The sequence below is a fragment of the Eucyclogobius newberryi genome, unplaced genomic scaffold, assembly GCF_026437365.1.
Source record: "Eucyclogobius newberryi isolate DKJ021-1_F unplaced genomic scaffold, fEucNew1.0.hap1 SCAF_19, whole genome shotgun sequence".
Taxonomy (NCBI): Eukaryota; Metazoa; Chordata; class Actinopteri; order Gobiiformes; family Gobiidae; genus Eucyclogobius; species Eucyclogobius newberryi.
In genome coordinates, this window is record NW_027315823.1 from 23,426,117 (window position 1) to 23,450,404 (window position 24,288).

Here is a 24,288-nt window from a genome sequence, read left to right on the forward strand (position 1 = left end):
CCTGAAAAATTATATATTATACCTGAACTAGAGGTTGTAAATATATTGAAAAATATATTACATTGTAATTGTTGCTTTGAAGAAGCAAAATTAGAAGTAGTTTATTAAAAGTATTAAAATTACCTCAAAAAGAGTTTTCTCCCTTTGTTGTTAATTTTATGATGATCATATTTTGCTCTTGACTTGAATCTCAGCAGGACTTTTAACTGCACATTTGCGCACATTCCAAATACACTGTTAAAAATATAAATAATTTTGTCTGAATAAAAAATCTACTATTTTTTGCCAATGTCGCAATAAAGATTGCACTATGGGTGCACTTCAAATCACTACAGTATAGTCCAACATTTTGATTGCCAATTAGTTTTCTTGATTAAAACCCTCAAAGCAAATAATGGTTGATAATTGCTTCATGTGGTTTTGCAAACTAGGAAGGTGATTTTTTTTAAACCAACTACAGTATCACTAAGTTTAAAACAAGCTTTTGTTTAGTATTTTCCACAACGGGCATTAATCATATCTGTGAGTGGTGCTTTCTTAAATCAGCTGCTGGAATGTGGGCATGTTTCATTGTGATTGCTGCATCTCTTGGCAATAGTCCTAATGCATCAAAGAGCTGAGGAGACCTTTCATTTGGCTGTGTTTCCAGCCTGGCATTTCAGTGAGAGATCAGTGGGCAGACTCAGTCTACTTCCTGCAGTGTCTATGACACTCTGAGGACAACTACAGACGCTTGTTAGCACTGGGAGACCCTGCGGTGACACAAGCAATGAGAACAAGTCTCTCAATGCATCAACTCTATCAAATAACAAGACTAATAATACTATAGCAAACAAGTTCACGGGAGTACAATTTATTGGATAGTTATGCATTTACATAGAGGTGGGCAATATATTGAAATTTTGATATTATAGTGAGCGATGTGAAATAGTGTCCTATAGGAATAGCGTGGACATTCACATCCAGGGCACTGTCTTATGCAGATTCAAAAAGGCTGTGCTGATTTTTAAATGCAATTGAGGGAAATTTAAGTCACTATTGCATCGGTTATAAAACTTTGACTAATCCATCCATCTTCTTCCGCTTATCCAGAGCCGGGTCGCAAGGCAGCAATCCAAGCAGGAACTCCCAAGGCTTCCCTCATTCCACTTTTTCCAGCTCTTCTAGGGAGATCCTGAGGTATTCCCAGGCCAGCTGAGAGACATAGTCCCTCCAACATGTCCTGGGTCTTTCCCCGGTACTCTTACCGGTGAGTCATGTCCGAAACACCTCCCTTGCATCACTGCATACGCATAATCCACCTGTCAATCTCATTCTCCATCCTTCCCAAGGACTCCCCACCTACCTCCTACTCCTCCTATTGGAGTGGGCAAGGAAACTTTTTCTGGCCGGGAACCATGGCCTCGAATTCGGAGGTGCTGATCTTCATCCCAGTTGCAAACTGAGACCCCTTACTCCCAGAGCAGTAAGGGGTTTGGTTGGGATAACTCCTATGAACTCTTAAGCGCCCGATGGAAAGTACAGAGCTTGCCCAGTGGCCTGCTGATAACTGTCAACTGCCTCGGCAGTCCCGCATTTCAACAAGGCCTGATAGGACTCTTATTCAGCCTGACGGCATCCCTTACTCCCGATGTCCACCACCGGGTTCGAGGGCTACCACCACAACAAGCACCTGAGACCTTGCGACCACAACTCCAGGCTGCCGCATTGACAATGGATGCTGTGAACATGGTCCTCTCAAACTCAGTGACCCTAGTCTCCCTTGTGACCTGGGAGAAGCTTTACCCAGAGGTGAAAGTTAAATATTCTGCAGACAAAGGGCTCCACAAGACATTCCAAACAGACCCTCATGATACACCTGGGCCCTTCTATCAGACTTCTTCCTCTCTAGTCACCACCAGCTCTGCCCATCTCTTCAGCCGAGTGTCCAAGACAAACAGCCGAAGGTCAGATGATACAACAACAAAGTAGATCACCGGCTTCCGACAAAGTTGTGCTTGAACATGGTGTTTATTATGGGCAAACTATGACTGGCACAGAAGTCCAATAACTGAACACCGCTCAAGTTGAGATCGGTTTGCCATTCTTCCCGATCACCCATCTCCAGGTGTCAACAGGGTTCCCGGTTGGTGCACTGTCCAGTACCCCACTCAGGGACTCCAAGAAGGTCTCCCGCACAAGCTTCTGAGCCGCTCTTGGTCCGACCTATGACCTAGTTGAAGCCCCCAACAACATAGCTCCTAGGGATCATTCGGAACTCAAATCCCTTCACCACTTTGAGGTGGCAATTCAAGAAGAGAATGGAGAGCGTTACTGCACTTAGTGGCTCCAAACGCACAAGTCAGTAACTTCAATATAGGTGTAATTATCTGCTTCCATTAGTCACTTTCTGCTCAATACAGCTTTAATAACAGTGTAAGTCTTTTTTTTTTTTTTTTTTTTAACATTGCAAACATTCTAGTGATCACAGACAGGGCATGCAATAATATGTATATATATAGCAAAAGCTGCGATACAAAAGCACTTTTTTCTGACAAACGCATCACATTTGAGAGAAATTGCGTTGCATTTTGCGATGCGATACCGCTTATTCTGAACCCTGATATATATATATATATATTGCAAAATACAAAATCACAATATCAAAAGATGCACTTTATTTTTTCAATATCAAGAAAAAGCCATACACATTAAAAAACACATAGCTCCAGCCCAGGCTCAAATGTAATTATGCTCTGAATGAAGCCTTATCAGTCTCCTGAGTCCAGCATCAACAAACGGCACAGCTGCGTATAACCTTACTTAACCATGGTAAAAGAGTCTGTCATGAGCAGGATGGGTGCTTCTCGCTCTGGGATGATGGATGTGACTAGCACAAGGTCGGGTGAAAGGCGAAGGGTGCAGAGTAGAATACAAGACATCAGTTAATTGAAATTCAAAGCAGTCTTGTGAGCGGATAAAGGGGTTTAGCCTTTTTTAGCAGCAACAGGCGATATACCGCTTGTGAGCATGTCATTATGAACAACAGCTTAAATATGCCCTCAAGCCAAACAGCTTATCATTTACTTTACATGATATATAAGAGTGTGATCCATTCAAATGACACTTTACACTATTAAGTATAGGTTCCTTATGCCCTTCACTAAGTGGATTGGGTCTGTGCATGCCTTCTGTAACCTCCCTCAATATTTGGTTTAAATACACCTTGGGGCTCAAGGACCAGTCCAATCCAATAAAGCATTCAAGTGACAGAGATCGACTGGCGGTCAATATACTGCACTGTAGATGTACGTCCAAGGATACTCTAGTGGCAAAGCTAACATTTATGTACTCCAATGTCAAGTGAACATGGTAAAGTTGGCAGTTTGTCCTTGTCGTCTATATTATTCTGACTGCGTAGTGCTTAATTAGTCACTTGTGAACAGTAGGGGGCCACATGTGACATAAAAAATAAAGAAGCCTGTTGGTGGCTAATTGTTAAACAGATGCAAAATAGAGTTCAAGATCACCAAAGAAGGAGGATTTCTCATTTATAACTGCAGGGAAAGACTTTAATCTCTAATGTGCCAGTCTCACACTCCAAATACTGTTACTGCATTCAAAAAGCTTTGAGGCCTCGGCAGGTGAGTAATGTTGAATAAAAGTGTCTGTACCAGGCACGACTCGGAGTGTTTACCACTCATTTGAATGCAGATGTCCTGTCAGACTCCTGATGATGCAAGGCAGGGTAACCTGCTTATCCGCGCAGAGTGATGGTTATCTCCAAAACTCTGAGATAATGGGTCATTTCTGAGGAGGCAATATTCCACTCAGTAGCCATAACGATGCATTGTGCAGAGAGTAATGGGTTTCATCAGAGAGTGTCTGCTTCCGGCTAATACTGGTGTGAGAAGTGTGTGTTTTTATACCCGTTGGCTCAGTGGCTTAAACAAAGATGAGCCAAGAGCAAAGCATTCAAAAGTATTAATAATAACAAGTGCATCTCAACTGCAAATATTTGTAAATGTAAAGGAATTCATGGACCACTACCAAGTACATAAGCTCTGCACTCAACAGTGAAATCATGTTCAGCACCAAATAAGGCAAACACAGACACTCACACAAACGGATATGACTTTGAGTGTGTCTTGTACTTTGTTGCCTAAAAAGCTTTTTGTCAATCAGAAAAATATGCAGTCTAACAATTACAGTTTAATTTTGCAAAAATAAATATTTCAGGACCCTGGTGCAAAGAAGAAAGAACTTGAGCAAATGCATATTTTATGGATGAGGTACTATATACACTACATAAAAATAGCATTGCGAAGTTTGTTTAAATAATTATGATGATCAGTAACAGACATTTGTATCATGTTGCAGTGCACAGAAGGTGGATTTGTTCACAGCAAGAGGAATGCAATGCAGATATTTTCATCTTGTAAACACCCTTTAAATGATGTATAGCTCAGGAGGCACTATTGACGGAAATGTACTGATTCCTTCACAATGCCCTCTGACAGTGATCCTGTCTTATGTAACCTCCTTCACTCATATACGATACAAAGTGTTCAAATGTGAAATAAAAACATTGACCGAAAGGAAGAATGTTGTTACAGTTTCAAAATATTTTGAAATGAAGATAAAAAACTGTCATGATGTCACTCAAAGACCATTGCAGTTGACAGACGGCGACAAACTGCTGTCAATGTGCCAATCCATGTCACTGTGCATAAAACAGAAAATCAGATGGGCACGACGTGAACTGCTCCCAACCATTACCGTCAAGTTTCAGCTGCGCAACAGTGAAAGTCTGAGTCAAAATGATGTGACAAAACAAAAGAAAACATGTCTTTCTTTTCATGCAGCAAACAAAGGCCATAGGTAAATGTACGGAGGCATGTGGGGATTGTCTGCAAGTCAAATTGTCCAAAAGATACGAGAAAAATGTGGTGGAAAGTAAAGTAACTGCACTCAAGTAATCATTTTACTTCACTATATTTGAGAGCGGGAATCTGTACTACATTTCTGAACTGGACTGAAAAGTAAGAAGTACTATCTTTCTGGATTTATTGGTTATTTTCTGCATGTTGGTGATAAAGGTTGAAAAGATATAAAAAGGCATAAAGGTTTAGAATTTAAGTCCCAGCTTTGAGCAATAAAAATATACACATGAAATTCATTAGAAAACTGAAGCAATTGATTGCTACTGTTGAGCACAATTCTTTATCAAAATCCATTTTACACTTTCAAAATCTATGTGAAATACTTTTTACACTGAAAGGACATTTTAGCAGGTGCTTCAGGATTTTTACTTGGATTTTTTATCTGCAACTGCAAAGTAGCTCTGAGAAATAGAGCTTGAATGTGAAACAGGAGCTTTCAGACATGCTCATCTGTCATCACACAAACGGAGCTGGAGCCTTCTCCGGGCCATTGCAATCTCTGCTCACTGCATCATCACTGGAGCTGCAGCGTTCAGGAAACATGACCTGCTAACAGATGAGGTCAAGGCAAAGGAGAATAATATTCTCCTTATATATCCATATAACACATACAAGCATTTTATATTCATTTAACTAAAAACCCAACCAATCAACAAACTGTACGAATCATACATTTAAATAGAAACCCAGCCTTCTTTGCTGGAAAATATGGATGAAATAAGTCATCAATGGATTTAAAACTAGTTGATCATACACATGGCTGCAACCAGCGGTGGACTGGACAGTGATTGTTATTCTTTAGTTAACTAGTTCTATCGTATATATTGAGATTTTGTTCAAAGATTTTTACCAGATAAAGGTGGAAATATGAGTACTGAACAGGGAATAATTAAAAAGTATAAATTCAATAAAATCACAAATTGTTTATTCGTATTTGACATTTTGAATTTCAAATTGGCACGCACTCTTAACATATATATGCGAATAAACAATTCAACAAATGAAGCCTGCGTAAGTTCACCTGGAAGACCTAACCTAAATCTGCGTCGGCCTCCATGGAAGGACCCCTCTCCCCAGCGCCATCATCGCACTCAAGCGGGCGTCCGCCTGTCCGTCTGTGAGAGTCAGATCCCTCACTTCACCATGGACTCTTCCAGGTTTCTGCGCTTATCCCAAAGAGGTTATGCAGTTTTTCCCGGCCAAGAAGGATTGGTAAAAGGACAGGGGACGTCCGCGTCATGGCCCCTACACCTGCTCCTCATCCCCAATCAACGCTCTCAGTCACTCCTCCCCGCTCCAATCAACGCACAGGCGGTGGCATTTAAACGCTCAGGTTGATGGCTCAGTCGCTTCAAACCGTATCTGCGACCCACCACCTCCCCTGCTCCTCCTCTGCATCTATTATTCTCTCCACATCTACCACCAGTCTCCAGGCTCCGGGGGGAAGGTATCTAATTCAATCAAATCATGGAGTGCCCATGATCGCTACGCCTTCCACCGGGGTCTGAGCGCCAAATAAACTTTGCAATAAAGTTCGCTAAAACATCTTTTCTGCTTTTGTGTCTGAGTCTCTCCAGGGTGAACTATCAACAATTATTTTAGTAGTTGATTGGTCACAATTATTCTGATTAATTGTTGTAAATTACAATGTGACAAAGTAACGGTAACAGTGAAGTAACAAACTCTAAAAACAAAAGTATAAAAAACAGCATACAAAAGTTAATTAAGGTAAAATATGTTAAAGTAAACAAGAATAAAATAATTATATCCAGGCTGGGGTAAGGAAAAACAGTGCAAAGACGAAAAAGGTAGTTATATTCATTAATAGTAAAACTAAGAAAAACTAACATTACTCTTGAGTCTAATAACATTACAGTTATAACAAATGTGAAGCGCACCTTTGTCCTCAGCTGCAACTGTGCTTCTTATTACAGCAGTAATTTATAAGCATAAATCACAATACTAAATAAAACAGTGATATGGTAATACAGAAACTACAGACATTTAGATTTTTTTCATTCAGCATTTCATCCTTCTCAAGGCCACCTTTAGCACGCTTAAATCCAAACGGACATCAGCCAAAAACATGAATTAATAAAGCTTTTCCTTAAGTTGCTTTGCATTACTTTGCTCGTCAATAACCTACACAATAAAAGGACTCCAGTGTAAGTGAGAGAATGGACCTCAAAGTCACAACGCAATCTTTAAAGCATCTGAATACATTATGGTTTGAAATAGGGCTGCACCATTTGAAAAATATTGACCGGTAATTGCGATTTATGTTTTAATAATATGGATTCTGTTCAAAGTTCACATTTTAAAGGCGTCCTGGAGAATTTACTGAAATAGGCCTATGAACCGACTATTAAAATAATGTATTTTGGAGCATGTTTGTACAAATCAAAACTAAAGGATTGGCTGTTTTTATGCATAATAAAACAGGATATTTTGCTGCTTGTGGGGAAAATGAGGAAACTTAAAAAATTGTACTGTTGTTTTTCATTTAGTTTGTAATTATATCATCACAAATGTGTCAGAGAGTTGAGAGTGCCTCGCTATCAGAGCTTTCTTGACAGGCTTTTTCTAAGTCGTTCATCTTTAAATAAAAAGTTAAGTGGGAAGAGGAAACTAGGCCGCAGAGTCAGACAGCATATGGCAGGATCTCAGCGGGGATTTGGGAACGATGGAGTTCTTGGACCGATCCCTACAACCTTCTGGACACATTTATGATTGATATCTTCCAGTGGATGTCTATAAATGTGGAGGAACCTTTTGGGGTTCCATGTCTCTGTCAAGGTGATTACCGTCGCCGTGGGGACAGGGGCAGTGAAGCAGCAGGACTTAAAGGGCGGCACTCAGTTTGTGTGGCTGAATTCCTACTGAGTTAATAATCCTGAAGCTCACCTTCACACCTGGGCCACAAAGAGAAGGGCAGGCCAATGTAGTTTCACTGGAATTTGAAGTTTTGAAAGAAAATATTAGGTTTTCATTCATGTAGAAAAATGTAAGTTTTCCGTAGGGGCAGAGTTCCAATCACAATATGCATGCAGTTACAGCCTCTTTGTTTACGACATTAAATAAAGTCACCTGTCGTTCTGAAAGTTCACACTTCACTGTGATAAAATTGGGAAGAAATTGTTTCAACATGCTGAAAATTATCCCTGGAATTTGTTTGTTTTTTCCTTTTATTTTAGATTGGACAAAAATAGTGAGTTACCTCTAATGAGAAGCTGTAGTTTTAAAAAGCTGCCCTGCAATGAAAAAAAATTAAATAAAAAAATTGTGATGCCAAAATGTATGCAAACTGAACGGCATACTTTATTCATAAGAAATGATGTTCAAATCTCTTTTTATCTCAATCTTGTGGACTCAATCTAAGAATCTAGTCTCGTCTTATGGGAACTTTGCCTCGTCCCACCACTAAGTTAAGTCCACCTGTCAATCACATTACACACAGAAGCAGTGAATCAAAATATGACAATATCAGCCAAATAGCATAAAGTCACAGGGATCAGAGCACAACTTTTTATCACCACATGGCCCAGCCCCACATCAGACCTTTCAATACAGTCTAAAAAGATGTCTTGTACACCTTTTCTCTGATCATAATACATGTAAGAAAAAGAGCGAGGCATTCATTGCTAGTTTTAAATCATTTTAAAGGGGACATATTATGTCAAATCAACTTAATGAGCTTTTAACCATAACAGTTTGGTTTCCTCGTCATCACTTAAAGGCGCAATGGACGATTTTTCCGCGATTTGAGAACGCAGGCGGAAGTGCGCATGCGCACTCCCCCGTGCGAACTGATACAACACACACGTGCGTTTGTTTATTAGCGCGACGGATCGCATCGCATCTCTCGTCTCCCGTAGATTTACGTCTACTTCTGAGTCAGCTCGAACTGTCTTTCTCCGTCTTCATTTTGTCCCGTACACTGAGGGAACTATATTATGATAGATCAATGCGCTTAGACACGCGGAAATGTGGGACGAGCTTCACGCGGCTGCAGGTGAGCAGTAGGTGCGTTTTATGATTGATACGTGGCAGGACTAATCGGCAGTCCACGCCACAAAAAATTGTCCATTCAACCTTTAAGTCAAAGTTGTATTCCAGTATGTTTGAGTAATCCTGTATAGTCCTACAACTGAGGCTCGATGCTCAGAAAATTCCTGTTTTCACCTTACCCTATCTCCACCCACATCAGTTTTGAACAGGAAGTCAATGGACTCTTTCCTATTATAAAGCCATTTTAGATCACCCCTGCTGTTTACAATGAACGAAATGTTACTTTTCAGGCTATACTGTCCCCTCTGTCCTTGATTACTCTGTGTGAGCTGATTAACCTGCCTCTGTGGCTTCACATCTGGTTCATCTGCTCCTGAGCTTGTGCTTAGTGAGTGTTACGATGTAACATGAGATACTTACACAGAAATATGTTCTACAGCAGTGATGCAGGGCTGTCTTTTGTCAGGTCGGGCCAATAAATGCGGCAGGTTCTAAACTGCGGACCTGTGTATATCACATGTCCGCACTCTGCTTGGGTCTTTGCGTTTCGCCGTGAATATGAGTCTGATTGTAATAAAACAAAGTTTTGAAGCTTAAAGTACAGTGACCACAGTCCACTGATGTCTTATTCTACAGAGTGGAAGTGCTAGAGTGCAGGTAGCCAGTAAAAATCTATCAATTAAATGCACCGTTGTATGGGCCCCAAATGTACAGAGATTTTAAAGCCAGTGACAGGTTTATTTAAAGAATCATGGCACAGTATGTCTTCTTATCATCTCAATGTATGCCTGATTTGTATAATTGGTGCTCTGATTGCTTTAACACACAAGTCCATACATAATGCTCCTAAAGTGATATGAAGCCAATCAATCTATATTGTAATGTCGTCAGCCTCATTTGTCAACTCTTTAAATGATTTGTCGACTCCTATATGACAGTGAAGTGAGAGCCGATTACAACATTAAAAGCCACACTGGAGCAGTCTACAGTGAGGGGAGCTGTTGTTGCAGGAACACACATCATGAATATCAATTATTGCTAAAGTGGAGCGGTGAAAATTAGCTGGGCGGCTCCATCGTGTACGTTAATGGAAACTCAGACAAGCTTTTAACTGCAGTTTTAAAGCTAGCAGTAAGCCATCATGCCACTCTGTCCTTGGGCAGGAATAATACATTAAAACAGTGTGTGGGCCCATGTGATTGGCCAGAAAAAGCATGAAACATTGGATTTATTGGGCTCAATAAACAAGCGAACAGGGACAAGGAAACATTACGCGTTCAGAATACACGGCATATTCGCTTTCTGGATTAGTCACAAATCATTTCAAAGAGGCTTATTTGTGTGGTAACATCACTTAATATTTCAATAAATTACTCCAAAGTCACTCTTGTGGCAATAAGATTGGTTTTAAAATCAGGTTTATGACACAGTAAGAAGTCTATTGAAACAACTGGGTAGCATTGGTTCAGTGTGACAACCATTCATTCTCATATTTAACCAACTGAGGGAAATTATGATTCCCCAATGCTCCCCACACAATGACAAAGAGATTAATGTATCAAATTTGAGTTAGACTAATGCATCACAGCAGCAGCGAAGAATAAAACAAGACTTCCATAAATACAACTGCTCGATTTTGGGGAGAATAAAACAAAAAATAGGGAAAAATGTTTACAGACTTATTATAATTTGTTTTTCTAGTGTTTTTTTATTGATTTGTGTAGATCTCCTTCTACACAAAACTAATATCTTCAGAGAAAATATGTGAGGTGGTAAATGCAAATGTAACCTGTGAATATGGAACCCCTAATTTAATAACTTAATTTTTGTAATAGACCTAGATTTGCATTAAACGTAGACATAATGAGCAAATACATTTGTCCCCTGTCGATGATCCCTCACAGTGGAGCTACATTAAGGCAGTAAAGTGCTTAATCTGCTCCATCAGTGATTATGAATGCACAAATTCTAATTAACAGTGAGGAGGCGGGGCTAATCCCTTCCAGTTATCTTCATTTTACCTGTGCGGCGAAGGGGAAAGAAACCAATGTAATAATGAGCTCCCTGCCACTGGAACCACATAATGACAAAAGGAAAACGCATTATTCAACCACACCAACTACATTTATACTACAAAGAAATCCTTTGCTAATTGGCCCCATAGCAACAATGTGTGCATTTGCATCTTATTTGTCAGTGCCAGTCCTAAAATTGAGCTGTTTTCTAAAGGCTCTTGCAGGGCAACTGTAGCTGCAGGAGGTTGATCAATACCAACAAAAATATTCAGTTTTGGTGCCTGTAATCTGTTATGAATAGCTACTCGGCTCGATGGGGTGCCAAACAGCCGGAAAGGATTGGTCTCCTTGCAAATGCACCAGCAACAATAGTGTAGATCTAGTGTGCTCAGAGTTTAAAGTATGTTAATAATAACTGACAAATAAATAATCATAAAATAATCATAATCATAACCATAATAATTAAATACACTGTTCCGACACGAACAGCTTTAACAGTGTGAAATACTTACTTACTTACTTAATTTTCACTCTAAAAGTACATTTTAAAATTAGTAATTTACTTAAGTAAATACTTAATCATTAAGCATTCAAGTTTATTTGTAGAGCACAATTCGTACACAATTCAAAGTTCTTCACACAACAGGGGGAAAAAATCATTAAAATCACAAAGACATGACAGAAATCACAAAACAGTCGAAGACATAAAAGAGAAGAGTACAAAGAAAATCCTTTCAGTCACATGCACAGCAAAACAAAACTGTTTTTAGGAGATAAAGACGCCCACATTTTTTTTAAACAGAAATGAAGGCATGAAGCCATGAGGTGGGATCATCCCTAGCAATTTAGATGCTAATCAGTTACTCATGAGAGACGAGGGAAATGTAGCCAGCTAACAATTGCATTCCTATAGCCCAGGGGTGTCCAAACTATGGCCCGGGAGCCAAATGCGGCCCTCAGACCAAATAACAAAAAGTTTTACTTTTTACTGTAAAGTTAGAAATATTATGCTATATTAACTTAAATAGCACACATTTTGATACAGACCTTGTATTAAGCCTTTTTAAAGGTGTGGAGGCTCATCAAAACTACATCAAATGCAAAATGTCCAATGATTCACTTCATTGTCATGTTGTCTGCGGTCCTTTGCTTCGTATATGCTTCAAAATACGCCCCACGGTGAAAACTGTTTTGACACCTCTGCTATAGCCCATTATAGTGCTGTTAGGGTAACAAAAAAGATAGTTTCCTGTGAGACAGGAAACTATCTACAGTGCAAACAAATAGATAAACAGGACAGGCTATTATCAGGAGGTTCCACCCAGTGGGCAGGGCTTACACAGCCTGGAGTAGGATAAATATCTGAGTTCTCAAACTAGAGCCGCAGATTAAAAATAACTTTTGGATGAAAGTCAAAACGGTTTGTTGTTCAAAAACAGAACAACTAACTGCAACTGAATATGTTTTACTTAAGTAATGTTGTTGTTGTTGTTGTTGTTGTTGTTGTTGTTGTTGTTGTTTTTGTTTTAAGAGAGAATATGTAGCTACAGATATATGAACCATAAACCAGGTCAACAAATCTGCAATGTGACAGTAAAACAACAACTTGTAAAATGTTCACCTGGCACTGGCTCTACACAAAATAGTTTCTGTCAATGCTACACTTGTATAGCTTGAGGCCACAAGCGCATTACCCAGTTTTGCTTGTACTTGTCTAAAAGGTGCTGCCAACTGTGATGCTACAACAAGGTCAACACGACTGAGCTTTTCAGAAAGTTGTCACACATGAGACGCGAATAAGAAGCAGCTGAAAAGGGATTTTCTGCCACCTACAAAACAAACTTAGACAAAGCTAGCGTCAACGCTGAGCAAGTTAAGAGCTCAAGCAATCTGCATATATTGATAGTGACGCAATACAAAATGTTTGTGTTTGCGGCATGGTATTGAAAATCTATCAAACACAATTTGCTATAGAAAAAAAGCAAAAATAATAAGAGCAAAAAAAGAAAGAAATCATGTAACACTGGAGAAGGAAAGGGCAGATGGCCCAGACAGCTGTAGGCGTGGAAGCATTTGGTGAACAATGAGAACAATGCACGGCCATAAGGTACATATATGAAAACACTTCAAGATAACAAACCCCCACAATTGCTTTTAATAACAGATTGTAACACGGTGGTGTTTTCAAACTATCCCATCTATTATTGTTTTTCTTGTCATACATTGCTACCTGTGAACTTAAAGGGTTTGTCTGGGCATTGTTACTCGGTTTTGACGGTGACATTTCTCTGAGTAAACCGGCCCTCCAAACTACCAACCAAACCAACTCATCTTCATCATCAAACACAGTAGTTGGCCTGTGGCCTGTGGCTGTCAAAACAGTGAGTCTGGAAGTGAAATTGGCTCTGTTCTGTCTTTTGTCCAACAAACTATGAATCATAACTGAAAATGTCCTTCCCATCCGCTCAACACATTTTCTACTCCAATCTCTGTCAAACAACGTTGCCCCAAGTAAGTCTCTATTTCATATAAATTGACATTGGAGCGGACTAGATCTAAGTTTAGGGAAGAACTGCAGTATGCAATTCACCAGTTGATATAAAAGTGTCCTATACAATCAGAGTGGGATCTACCTGTGGTGATCAAACAGTGCAGACAGCTCAGACTCCTCATTACTTTAATTGTGTTTGCTTGGTTTGCGTCCCCAGGGAGAGCAGGCCTATAATGCTTATCTCACTGACATTTCACCACAGCCTGCTCTGAGGGGCGCAGGAGCCAGCACAAGTAATAAAGTGGCATATGTATATTTGCATGTGTAACAATCAAGACTGAATGAAAGACCAAAGGTAAACCCATCAGTTCTTTACTAATCAAAAATAGAGAGACGTGTCTACTAATTAAATCTTTGTGCAAAAATAACAGGCTAGACACATTTGGAGGTAATAGATGAAAGAATCTTGCATTATTACACTTTCCTTTCCCTCTTTGGTCTACACAGCCCTTCTTACTTTAAAAATATCTGTTGCATATCAGTTAAATAAAGCATGTTTTCTTTTGCACATGTCCTGTGGTCGAAAATGCTCAGTGAAGTTTTCTTCTTGTTAGCATGGTGGCTGGAGCTCGTCATAAATGTGACTCAGTGTTCCTGGAGGCACTGGGGTCTCAACTCTCTATGCATCATCGTCCCGTTGCTGCACCGCTTAGCTGTCATTTTATTACAGATTAAAACTAAAAGAAAAAAGAATTTAGGAACATTTCTAAACCTCGGGCTTCAATCTGCAAAATTCATCACTCTGTTACATTGCCAGGACTTGCACCAGCAGATGCATCATGCATAAAATATACCAAGTCTTTCTGTCACACGTTCTGGATAAGGCTAATGGAAACAGTCTGCTCTGAACCCATCCAATATGTGTGAAGGATGGCTCTAAGAAACAGATTTATGTGAAATGTAAACATCTCAACTGACTGTCTACACACACTTGTGGTAAATGCTGTGTGATGACATGACAAAGTTCACCTTCAGTCAGCCTTTATGTTGGAAGTAAGCTGTAAAATTGTTTGTACCTGCATCATTGTATTTTCAAAGGTCTTTGGGGACAGGACACTAGGCAATACATTAAATGTTGCACTTGCACAAAGAGACAAAATATGCATTGTCCTCACAGAGACATCCTGAGGTCAAGAACATCAGAGTTTTCTATTATAGACTAATAAACGATTTTCCATGGTTTGTTCCAGTGACCTTTCCGTTCTCATAAATTCCTCGGCTGATATTTCAATACGGCCCACCTGTAATGTCTCCAAACACAACTGGTTTGTGTTTGTGTGCCCAAGGTCTTCTCCGGGCGCCAGTACCGGATTGAATCTGGTAAACATTCTGCCTCTTATCACCAAACTCCTGACCTTTCACACTTCACAAGCCAGACATTAACCTCTGCTACTCGCCCCGTCATCTTTTTACATAACCACCCAGAGAAAAGCTGCAAAGGATTTCAGATAGCCCTCCTGCTAAATTAATGTACAGCGAGCAGCATTTAGCCCCAGGTGTCAATCAATTGCAAATAAATCAACTGTGTTTGCTTTGTGACGCGTCCAGTTAATGTTTACCAGAAGTACCAAAAAATTATTAAATGCCTGTATGAGACTGACTATTGCCACATTTCAAAACATAGTTACAAATGTGACTTTGGTTGGATATAGTTATACTATCTCTTAGAAGCTAACAGGCTGTAAATTGGCTGTTTCTCCTCTCAAATTTACAAGCGGGAATCGTTGCATTGAAGAAGAATTGTATCATGTGTCTGTGAGTTCCTGAGATTAACTGCTTCCAGCTGAATGATGACAAGTGCACTGAACCTTCTGGTAGGTCAACAATCGAAAACATACAGCACAGTGGACACGCTCTGCAGGGAGGAATCAAATCATTTCAATTGGTCAGAAGATCAGTGGTTGTCCAAAAGGATCAAGATCACTGGTTTACAAGGGCTGTAAAAACAAAATACAAACCATACTGCGAAAAAACAATAATATGCTGGAAAAGACACAGTGGCAAACAATTATTATTTGATAATGTTATGTTTATGGTGCAAGGTTGTGATGTCTTTGTGTTTTGTAAAGATCAAGCTGTTCAATTGTGTGTAGATGAACACATTTGATGAGCACTTTCCCAGTCTAATATTTACAAATCAGTTAAAGGTCTGTGATGTAATGTTCCGCACGAGTACTTTGTTGGCCGTGATAGTATTTCTTCACCTTTTCTATGAGGTGTAAGATGTACTTCAGTTAGATAGCAACTGTGTATAAGCAAATTTGAAAAATACGATTAATTTAATCTATATGACTTTAGCAATATCCCTAATGTTGTCAGTGTGTCACACACTGCTGTAGAGCTTTTACACTCCAACACCTTGAGAGTTTGTCATGGAATTAGACATACACCAATGCTATTCCGTAACACATAGAGAACACAATTCAACTTAGAATATGAAACGACACAGAAATATCAGACATTTGTGTGGCATGCATGGGAGAAAACGCGGGGACTGTGTCAGCCAGGCCGTTGTAAGGAGCCTGGCTGACCCTCCTGCGTCTCACCCCCGCGTCTCACCCCGTTTTTTCCCATGCTGGTTGGTTTTATTAGATATTCTGGAATAGGCGGGTCACATTTCTCATTGGTCAGCCTCACATCAAGGCACTTTGTATTTTTCCGTAGAGATTAAGCCTGCAAGGGGGGGGTGCAACTCCCCCCCTGGGGCAACATTCTTTGGCCCATCTTTATGATACCTTCACAAACAAATGCAGTTTGTCACACACCCGTTCTTCTCTTAGACTAATGATGCAGATAAAATATCACTATTATGCAGATAAAATACATCACAGAAATATACTCACATATTCACATTTTATCACAGAGTTACAAAACACAAACCTGGATGTGCAGAGTAAGCATGGCTGTAGTAATGTTGGGCTTTGATTGAAAGTTGACAGATGCTGTATTATTGATGAAAATCAGCAATCATTTATCATTTTTTAACATTTTGATTAAAAAAAAGTATTTTTATGTGTTTTGATAGGCTTATATCCTTTTTCTGTAGCTATAGTTAAGTTAGAAAAGGAGCACAGGGTGAAAAAGCACATTGGCTAAGGATTTAATAAACTATTACTAACTAAACTGACATGATCACTGTGGCACCTAATTCCTAGTTTACAGGCGCAAATGAATAGTCACAAACCTCTTACATAACATCCAGCACAAGTTGATTTCTGCAGCTAAGGCTCACTAAAGAATTCTCCAGTTAAAGCAATAATTTTATTCTAGAAAAGGCAGGATTTGTAAGACTGAAAAATATATGAAGGTCAATGTGCAAAAAGCTTTACCTTATCAAATAAGCCAGAAGATTTTTGATAACGCGCTTAGCGGAGGCAAGTGAGCCAATACCTGAAGGATAATGACTTCATGTTGCTGGGAAACGAATAGGCAAAAGCAATCAAAGAAACAGCCTTGTGTTACTGGTGGGTTTTTATAGTGCTGCTCCTCTGGCTCTTTGGACAATGAGCAGCTACTACCACCGATTTATCAATGACAGGATGAGAACATTGTATAAAAGCAGAAAATAAATTCATACTTATACCTTTCTTCTGACCACAACCAGGTTTTTTCTCATGACATAATATGGATTATCTTAGCACACCAGCTTCAGTGCTTGGGACCAACACAGACAGTATGATTTCTTTGGGCAGCACTGTATTACGAAGTGTATCTAAATATCTGTTATGCAAAGAGGAGGTGTAACAAGGACATAAACGGCTGTTATAGGGCTCTATAAAAATTAACAGAGCAAATGTTGTTGTTATTATTCTACAGTTATTAACATGCCTTTAAATTTTGCTTTGACTCTAATGTCTCATTTTTGACTGTGTTGTCCCTCAAACAAGCGAAACAATTGTCCATGACCAACGTGAGGAGAACTACATTTTGTTTTACTCTGAATTAGGGCTGGGCGATATGGGGGGAAAGTATCACAATGTTCTCCCTTCATATTGATCCATTTTAGTTAGTCTTATTAAAAACAAACAAAAGTGCCTTCATTAAAAAACAAAAACACTTTTAATCAGTACCATACCATACTATACCATTTTTTTTGGTATGCATTTAGTAAAACGATGGAGCGTATTATGTTAAGAATTACCAGTATCATAAAGTGTAGACCGATTTGAAATGTTAATAAAGGAATATTACAAAGAAAGTATCAAGAATTGAACATTTATTGCGCACACGCCACTGTTCCGCTCAACACAGCCCTGTGTAGCTGTCCATGGTGCTGTTCCCTCTGCCTGTCATAGTTCAACATCACCAGGGCCGGCCCAGCCTATAAGCGAACTAAGCAGCCGCGTAGGCGATAATAGGGCCCCCAATCTGGCAACCCGTCTTATGCGAAGTGCAAGCGCAGCGTGCGCCACTAGTGTAGTAGCGCTGCTGGCGCGGCAGCGCACACAGCGGTAACAAAAACACTTTTAATCAGTACCATATAAGACAGAAAATAGTCAAATTTCCTTCCCCAAGTCTGAACTCCTATGTTTTTACTGACAGAGATTGACTGAAGACCTCTCCAGTAAAACGCCACCAGCTGATTATTGCTATAGATGAATCTCAATTAAAATTCGATCAACCGCACAGCTGTGTTTATAATGCAAACAAATACAGTGCTACAGTTTAAAGCACTGAACCTGCAGTGGCCTTTCCGCCGCTTAGGTCTGAATCTGTAGTGGAGGAGTGGTTCAATCATGTCAGTTAGAAAAGCAGAAACACATATTACATTGTGTCATTTGTATTGTAACCATTATGTTACATTCACTGTTAGTGGAGTCAAAGAGCTGTGGCTGAATAATAAATACCAGCTAATTATGACCTTTCATCTACAAACATAAAACAAAATGTACATAATCTACCATTTACTGCATAATAAAGCGCTCTGCAAATGGACTATTTGCATTCTTTGTTCATGTTCTTTGAAGAACGAAACAATTGAACAGTTGTGTCCTTGTGCAGCACAAATTGACAAAAACAAACCGCTCTGGTGGTTGGTAGGCCCTATTATTAAACAAACAAAAATGTTATCTGATGAACAGGATAAAAACCTCAAATAATGAAGTGTAATATTTCATACACATCTTTTTATCTTACTTCAACATCAAATTTCGAGGGATTTCTTTAGTTGACTAAAGACATGCCCTGCTTGACTGAAAGCTGCTAAGGTGTGGAGCAGGAAAAAACTCTCAATATGATCTGACCTTATTGTCCTAAACTGCACTCACAAGACCACAAGCTTGCAGGACTATACACGCAAATAAGTATTTGTTGTAAACTGGGTATACACACCTAAAAAGGGTAGATATACATTTCCTCAAAAAATAATTGATAGACTAATACTTATCAACAAAAATACTTTCTCAAAATTCTGTGTACCATTGTTTTAGCCCTGCAGATGCTAATCTGGTGCTACCACCTCGATAAATGCAAGTTTTCATCTTAAATAAGATAAGATAAGACAGTGATCGTCTGTGGCTGAACTGAATGAACACATTATGCAACACATTTGCTGATACCAGATAAGAAAAACTGAATACCTGAGAAAAAGTATGAAGAAATCATACATGGGTATGCAATAAACATCATACATGCATTTACATGTATCTTGTTGATTGCAGAGGTGTGTTGTATTTTAGACCACTTTGTGTCAGGAGAACATTGTTTTCTGGATGAAGTGTCGGAATCTGCACATTCAGCATTTAGATTTCTGAATGCACTTGTATAGTTGATCCAGTTTCATAATAACTGTATTTACTTTTTTCTTTCCCTCTGTAGAATCAATCAGGATTCTAGTTAAAAGCAAACAGTGATTTGTCAGAGCCAGATATGCCTGAGGTCGTTCTTTCATAATATGGAACATCCATGATCAATATTAAAATGTTTAGGCTTTATGGCAGGAGCTGTACATGTTTGTCTTTCATCATGGAGCTTATAAGTTTGGAATACTAATATACTTTGTTTTATCCACTTGGCAAATCAGTGTTAGCAGAGAAAAACATTTAATGAACAGAAATGTGGTTGAATAAAAGCATTCACAAAAGAAGCCTACTTGGTGTACTGTTCAAAATTAATATTTTATTCAAACCAACATTAGTAATTCTCTATGTTAACATGTGGAATGTGTTTGCAAGGCTGTGTGAAGGAGAAGCAGAGTGACCACAGCCAGTTACAATGACGCAATAATCAGCTCTGCACTAAAATACAAAACAGTGAATAATTTAAACACATGTCCCAGCAGTGGGCCCAGAAAAATCTTGGAGCCCAACTCAGTTATGTTACACTTTTTATTTTCCACGGTCCAGGTAGAGCTAATTAAAAAGTATTGTTTTCAGTAACGATTGCCAAATATAAGGCTTCAAAGAAGTTTTTCAAAGCTGCAAAATATCCATAGACTGACTGGAGAAAGCAACTACAGAAGAACATGCACCATAACTAAGTAAGTATTTCAATTTGAAAGAAAATAGAACTTACACTCGTGTTGGGAACCGCGTGAGACGTTTGATACTGAACCACGAAAGATTGGACTGGCAGAGTTAATTGAAAACACTGGCTCAGTTTAAACTGGAATCTGACACATTTGATCTTATGTAATTAGCTGCACGACTAATTCATGCTGATTTCTTATAATGTGTTCTGACTTCTGTTAACCTTTGAGTTTGTTGTTATATTTTTTTTGGTATGCATTTAGTAAAACGATGGAGCGTATTATGTTAAGAATTACCAGTATCATAAAGTGTAGACCGATTTGAAATGTTAATAAAGGAATATTACAAAGAAAGTATCAAGAATTGAACATTTATTGCGCACACGCCACTGTTCCGCTCAACACAGCCCTGTGTAGCTGTCCATGGTGCTGTTCCCTCTGCCTGTCATAGTTCAACATCACCAGGGCCGGCCCAGCCTATAAGCGAACTAAGCAGCCGCGTAGGCGATAATAGGGCCCCCAATCTGGCAACCCGTCTTATGCGAAGTGCAAGCGCAGCGTGCGCCACTAGTGTAGTAGCGCTGCTGGCGCGGCAGCGCACACAGCGGTAACATATAACACACAAACCGCATTTATTTGTAATGACAATCTGGCAACCAAGGCACCAAACCTGCGCTGATTGGGCAACTTCATTGTGCGCGAGGAGAACGAGAGCAAAACATAAACACAACACAAGGTGGTCCCTGCGTGGTCCTCATGTCCAGAGGAATGTATCCCCCCGATGCCGAAAAACGAAAGAAGAAACTTCTTGACGAAGTAAAGAAACTGCAATCTCAACAACACTCTCCAGGTATTGAACTTCTCTTACAAAGAGACGGTTAATGCTGCTGTTTGAAACAACACGATTCTGTCACGTTAGTTCGCTCAGACTGGAGGCGACGAGAGCTCTGCCCCGCGCACAATATGTCTGAATGAAAGCTTAATAATAAGCTTAATATTTACACCAGCCCGGTAGTGTTAGCTGCAGGTGAGGCCGGTGAGGGGCGTCTATGGTCCGGGTCACAAAGAGGCAGAGATCCGGTCTGGACGAGCACCGTCTCGTCCAGAACCTCTGACGTGAGACTTTGGAGTGAACAGTGTGCGGCCCCTGTCCCGGGCCCCTGTCCCGGGCCCCTGTGCAGCCTCAGTCAGAGATGAGCGGGTTTGAGTTTGCATCCCTCTCTCTCACATCACCATGTGTCAGATCAATCGTGACTCGTGATGTCTGTTTGACTTCTTAAAGTGCAATGAGAGGAACGTAAAGGTTTATGCGTGTAAGGTCCATCAGCCAATCACATCGCAGCATTGTTTCACACAGAGTCCAGTGTGTGATGTTCAGATCAGAACAAACATTTATATTGTAATTAACTTTTAATAGAGCAATAAAACATTTACATTTATTTAAAAAGCATCATTAGACTATCTGTTATAAATTATAATAAATTGATAGTGAAAAATAACCAGACATATTATAATTACGTCTGTTATAGAATAATACTATATATTTTTATATAAATGTGGCAAAGTTGCAGAAACGCAGTCTCTTCACTATAGCGAGGTTTGGACCTTCACTTCTAGTTCTGTTCATTCTCTGGGAATAACATGTTTGCACTGTTTTATCAGTGTTAATTTTTAATCAAGCAATGCTTATGCCATTTGTTTAATTTAATATAACTTGTTTTGTCACTTTGGCAAGAAGGAACAGTTGGGAGCTGTAAAAGATAAATTAGTAAGGATAACTATTAATTTTACATTTTCAGTTAAAATTAATCAATTTGATCATAATTATTTTCATAGCCAATATTGTATTGAGTAATTAAGTACACTAATGTATTAATAACTGGCTTTAGTCATTTTCTCCTGGCACAGTTTCATCACATCATCATTTTATAGCATTACAACCTCAACATTTGACTCTTACTTTAGTCGGCTGGACCACATTAAAATGCACCAGAATACACGAAAAAGGTCTGAAAATCTCCCCCAGACCCCCCCTGTTCATTAATTTAAACTGCTAATGTGGCTGTAGACCCTTAACGCCCACAAATACGCCCAAAAACATATCTGGGACGTGTGTTATTTGTACAGGGAGTAGAGGTGATGTCAGCGGAATACCAAGTTGCATTGTGGGATTTAAGTTATCAATATTTGAGCTTGTGAGGTGCTGAGAATAAACTAACTGGCAAACGGATGCCCTGGAGTTTTGGTGCGCTTTGTTTGCGTTGAAGAAAGTTCCCATATGTGAATTGTTTACTGACAATGGCAATAAAACTGATTCTGATGACGTGGTGAGGGGCCCCCAAATTTTTTTTTCGCTTAGGGCCCCCTGAAGGCTTGGGCCGGGCCTGAACATCACGATGCCAAAATACAAACATTTCAACTATGTCATTATCACTACTAGTTTAAATGAGTATTTCATTCCTATACTAGTTATAATACCGCTTTGTATCTGCATATAGATACTTTTGAAAATCCTAACAGACATGCTCTTATTTCTGAGTAAATGCGTAATGGCACTACTATAACAATCCACTCATCACCTTCTAATTTGGAAATCAATCAGAAGATAAACAATGTAGAGTTGTAGATACTCTTCCTCAAATGGCCTGAAAATAAGGTATACAACCTGAATTTGATCTGGAACACTATTGTTAGACAAAAGCAGTAAAAACTCATTCAGACTTCAGAGGTTTGACTGGCCTTTCCTTTCATTTCACCATCACTATCATACAGCAGCACAGGCAGAGAATAAACAGAAGAGCTCCAACTGTCACGGGCTTTTAAGCAATTAGCCCCATTTCAAAAGCAGCCTGAAGAAAATATCACCACTGCTAAATAAACTAATTGAAATTCATTAAGGAACAATGGAGTCGTTTCCGCTATTGATGCTAAACCACTAATTGCAATGTTTTTTTTTTATAATTCAATCACCATACTTCTTCTAGTAGCGGCAACTATTTTTGGCGCAGTGTGCATTTTTTTTTCCTTTTATCTCACATACTCTTCTGCATTATTGATCCATACAAGATTTCAGCAATTCAAAGAAAAGAAAAGGCATCACTATGACAAAAGACACAAAAACATGAGTTGGCATAACGCATAACCGCACAAAGGCAGCAGTGAAATGATGTGTAACGCGTGTAAAAGTTAAACATCGCTTACCTTTCTCGGAACTGAAGGCGTTTCTATCTGGACCAGCGTTTGATTTGGGAGGGGGAAAGTCGCCGTAAAAAGGTGGAGCAAAGCGGAGCAGTGGTGTGGTTGTCCCGGGGTGTGGGTGTAGTAGCGGCGCGAGGTGGAGAAAGACTGTGGACGTGGACGCGTGCGCCGTGGAGAGGACACGCAGAGAGATGCTCCACGCTCGTCGCGCCCGCCTCTGATGCGCACGTCTTTTTGGCTCCGCTCTCAAACGCACATGCTGTCCCCTCGGTCACGTGACGATCCCCCCCACCGTCACACGCGCGCGCTTTACTACGGCTCCGTAAGAACTCGCTGACCGTATAAATCACGTATACGGCCCTTAAGATGGCTCTTTTCTGCTGAAGGTACACGTAAGAAGTGTTTACATGCCGTAGTTTACCCGCAGGAAGGTCATAATTCTTTATTTTTAATCAACGAACCACGTCTACGTACATAGGCTACATGATTGGTTTACAGTGAACAGTCCCACATGAAATATCCCTCCGCACACAGGTGTTCAGTATTATAATAAGGCATGTGACATGAATAATGATAAAGATGAATCAAATATATGTTTTAGCAGATATATTTTTAAAGCCCCCCTGTCCAATTTTTAAAGCAAAAATAGACTTTTGTTTATTTGTGTTGGGTTTTTTGGTTGTTTTTTTTTGTTCTTTTGTTATGTTTTTATTCCAATAAAATGTGTTAAAAGGTGTACAGTGAGGGGTCAGATTGTTATGTATGTTTTGTCTTGTATATGTATATGTAGTTATCAATTAAGTTATTTACTTGCCATATTAAATGTATGGCTTATTTCCTTAGGGTTGAATAATGGCATTGCTCTCTTGCTTGAGAATTTGTGAAAAACATAATTCAATCTTTATTTGTAGAGACAGAGAAGATGTTGATCTTTGTGCTAGTTGTTGTTTCATGTGGATAGGCCCAGAAATGACAGAGAGATGAACTATAAACCAGAACAAACCATCTGTAATCTTACAAGGAATAACCAAATTTAACCACAAAATTCTAGTGAACCCAACCTATTTGACTCATAATATTTAGGTTTTTACTATGTTTTGGTTGTAAGATAAATGGAATCCTCATTTG

General features: G+C 39.4%; 1 protein-coding gene across 1 annotated transcript in view; it reads right to left on the reverse strand.

The window, feature by feature from the left end:
* Positions 1-23,300, reverse strand: part of rap1gapb (RAP1 GTPase activating protein b) — a 105,474-nt gene extending 82,174 nt beyond the window's left edge. The window contains exon 1 of the mRNA XM_072452219.1: positions 23,164-23,300. The gene's annotated coding sequence lies outside the window, so the exon portion shown is untranslated. The remainder of the gene's footprint in view (positions 1-23,163) is intronic.
* Between the last annotated feature and the right edge of the window lie 988 nt (positions 23,301-24,288).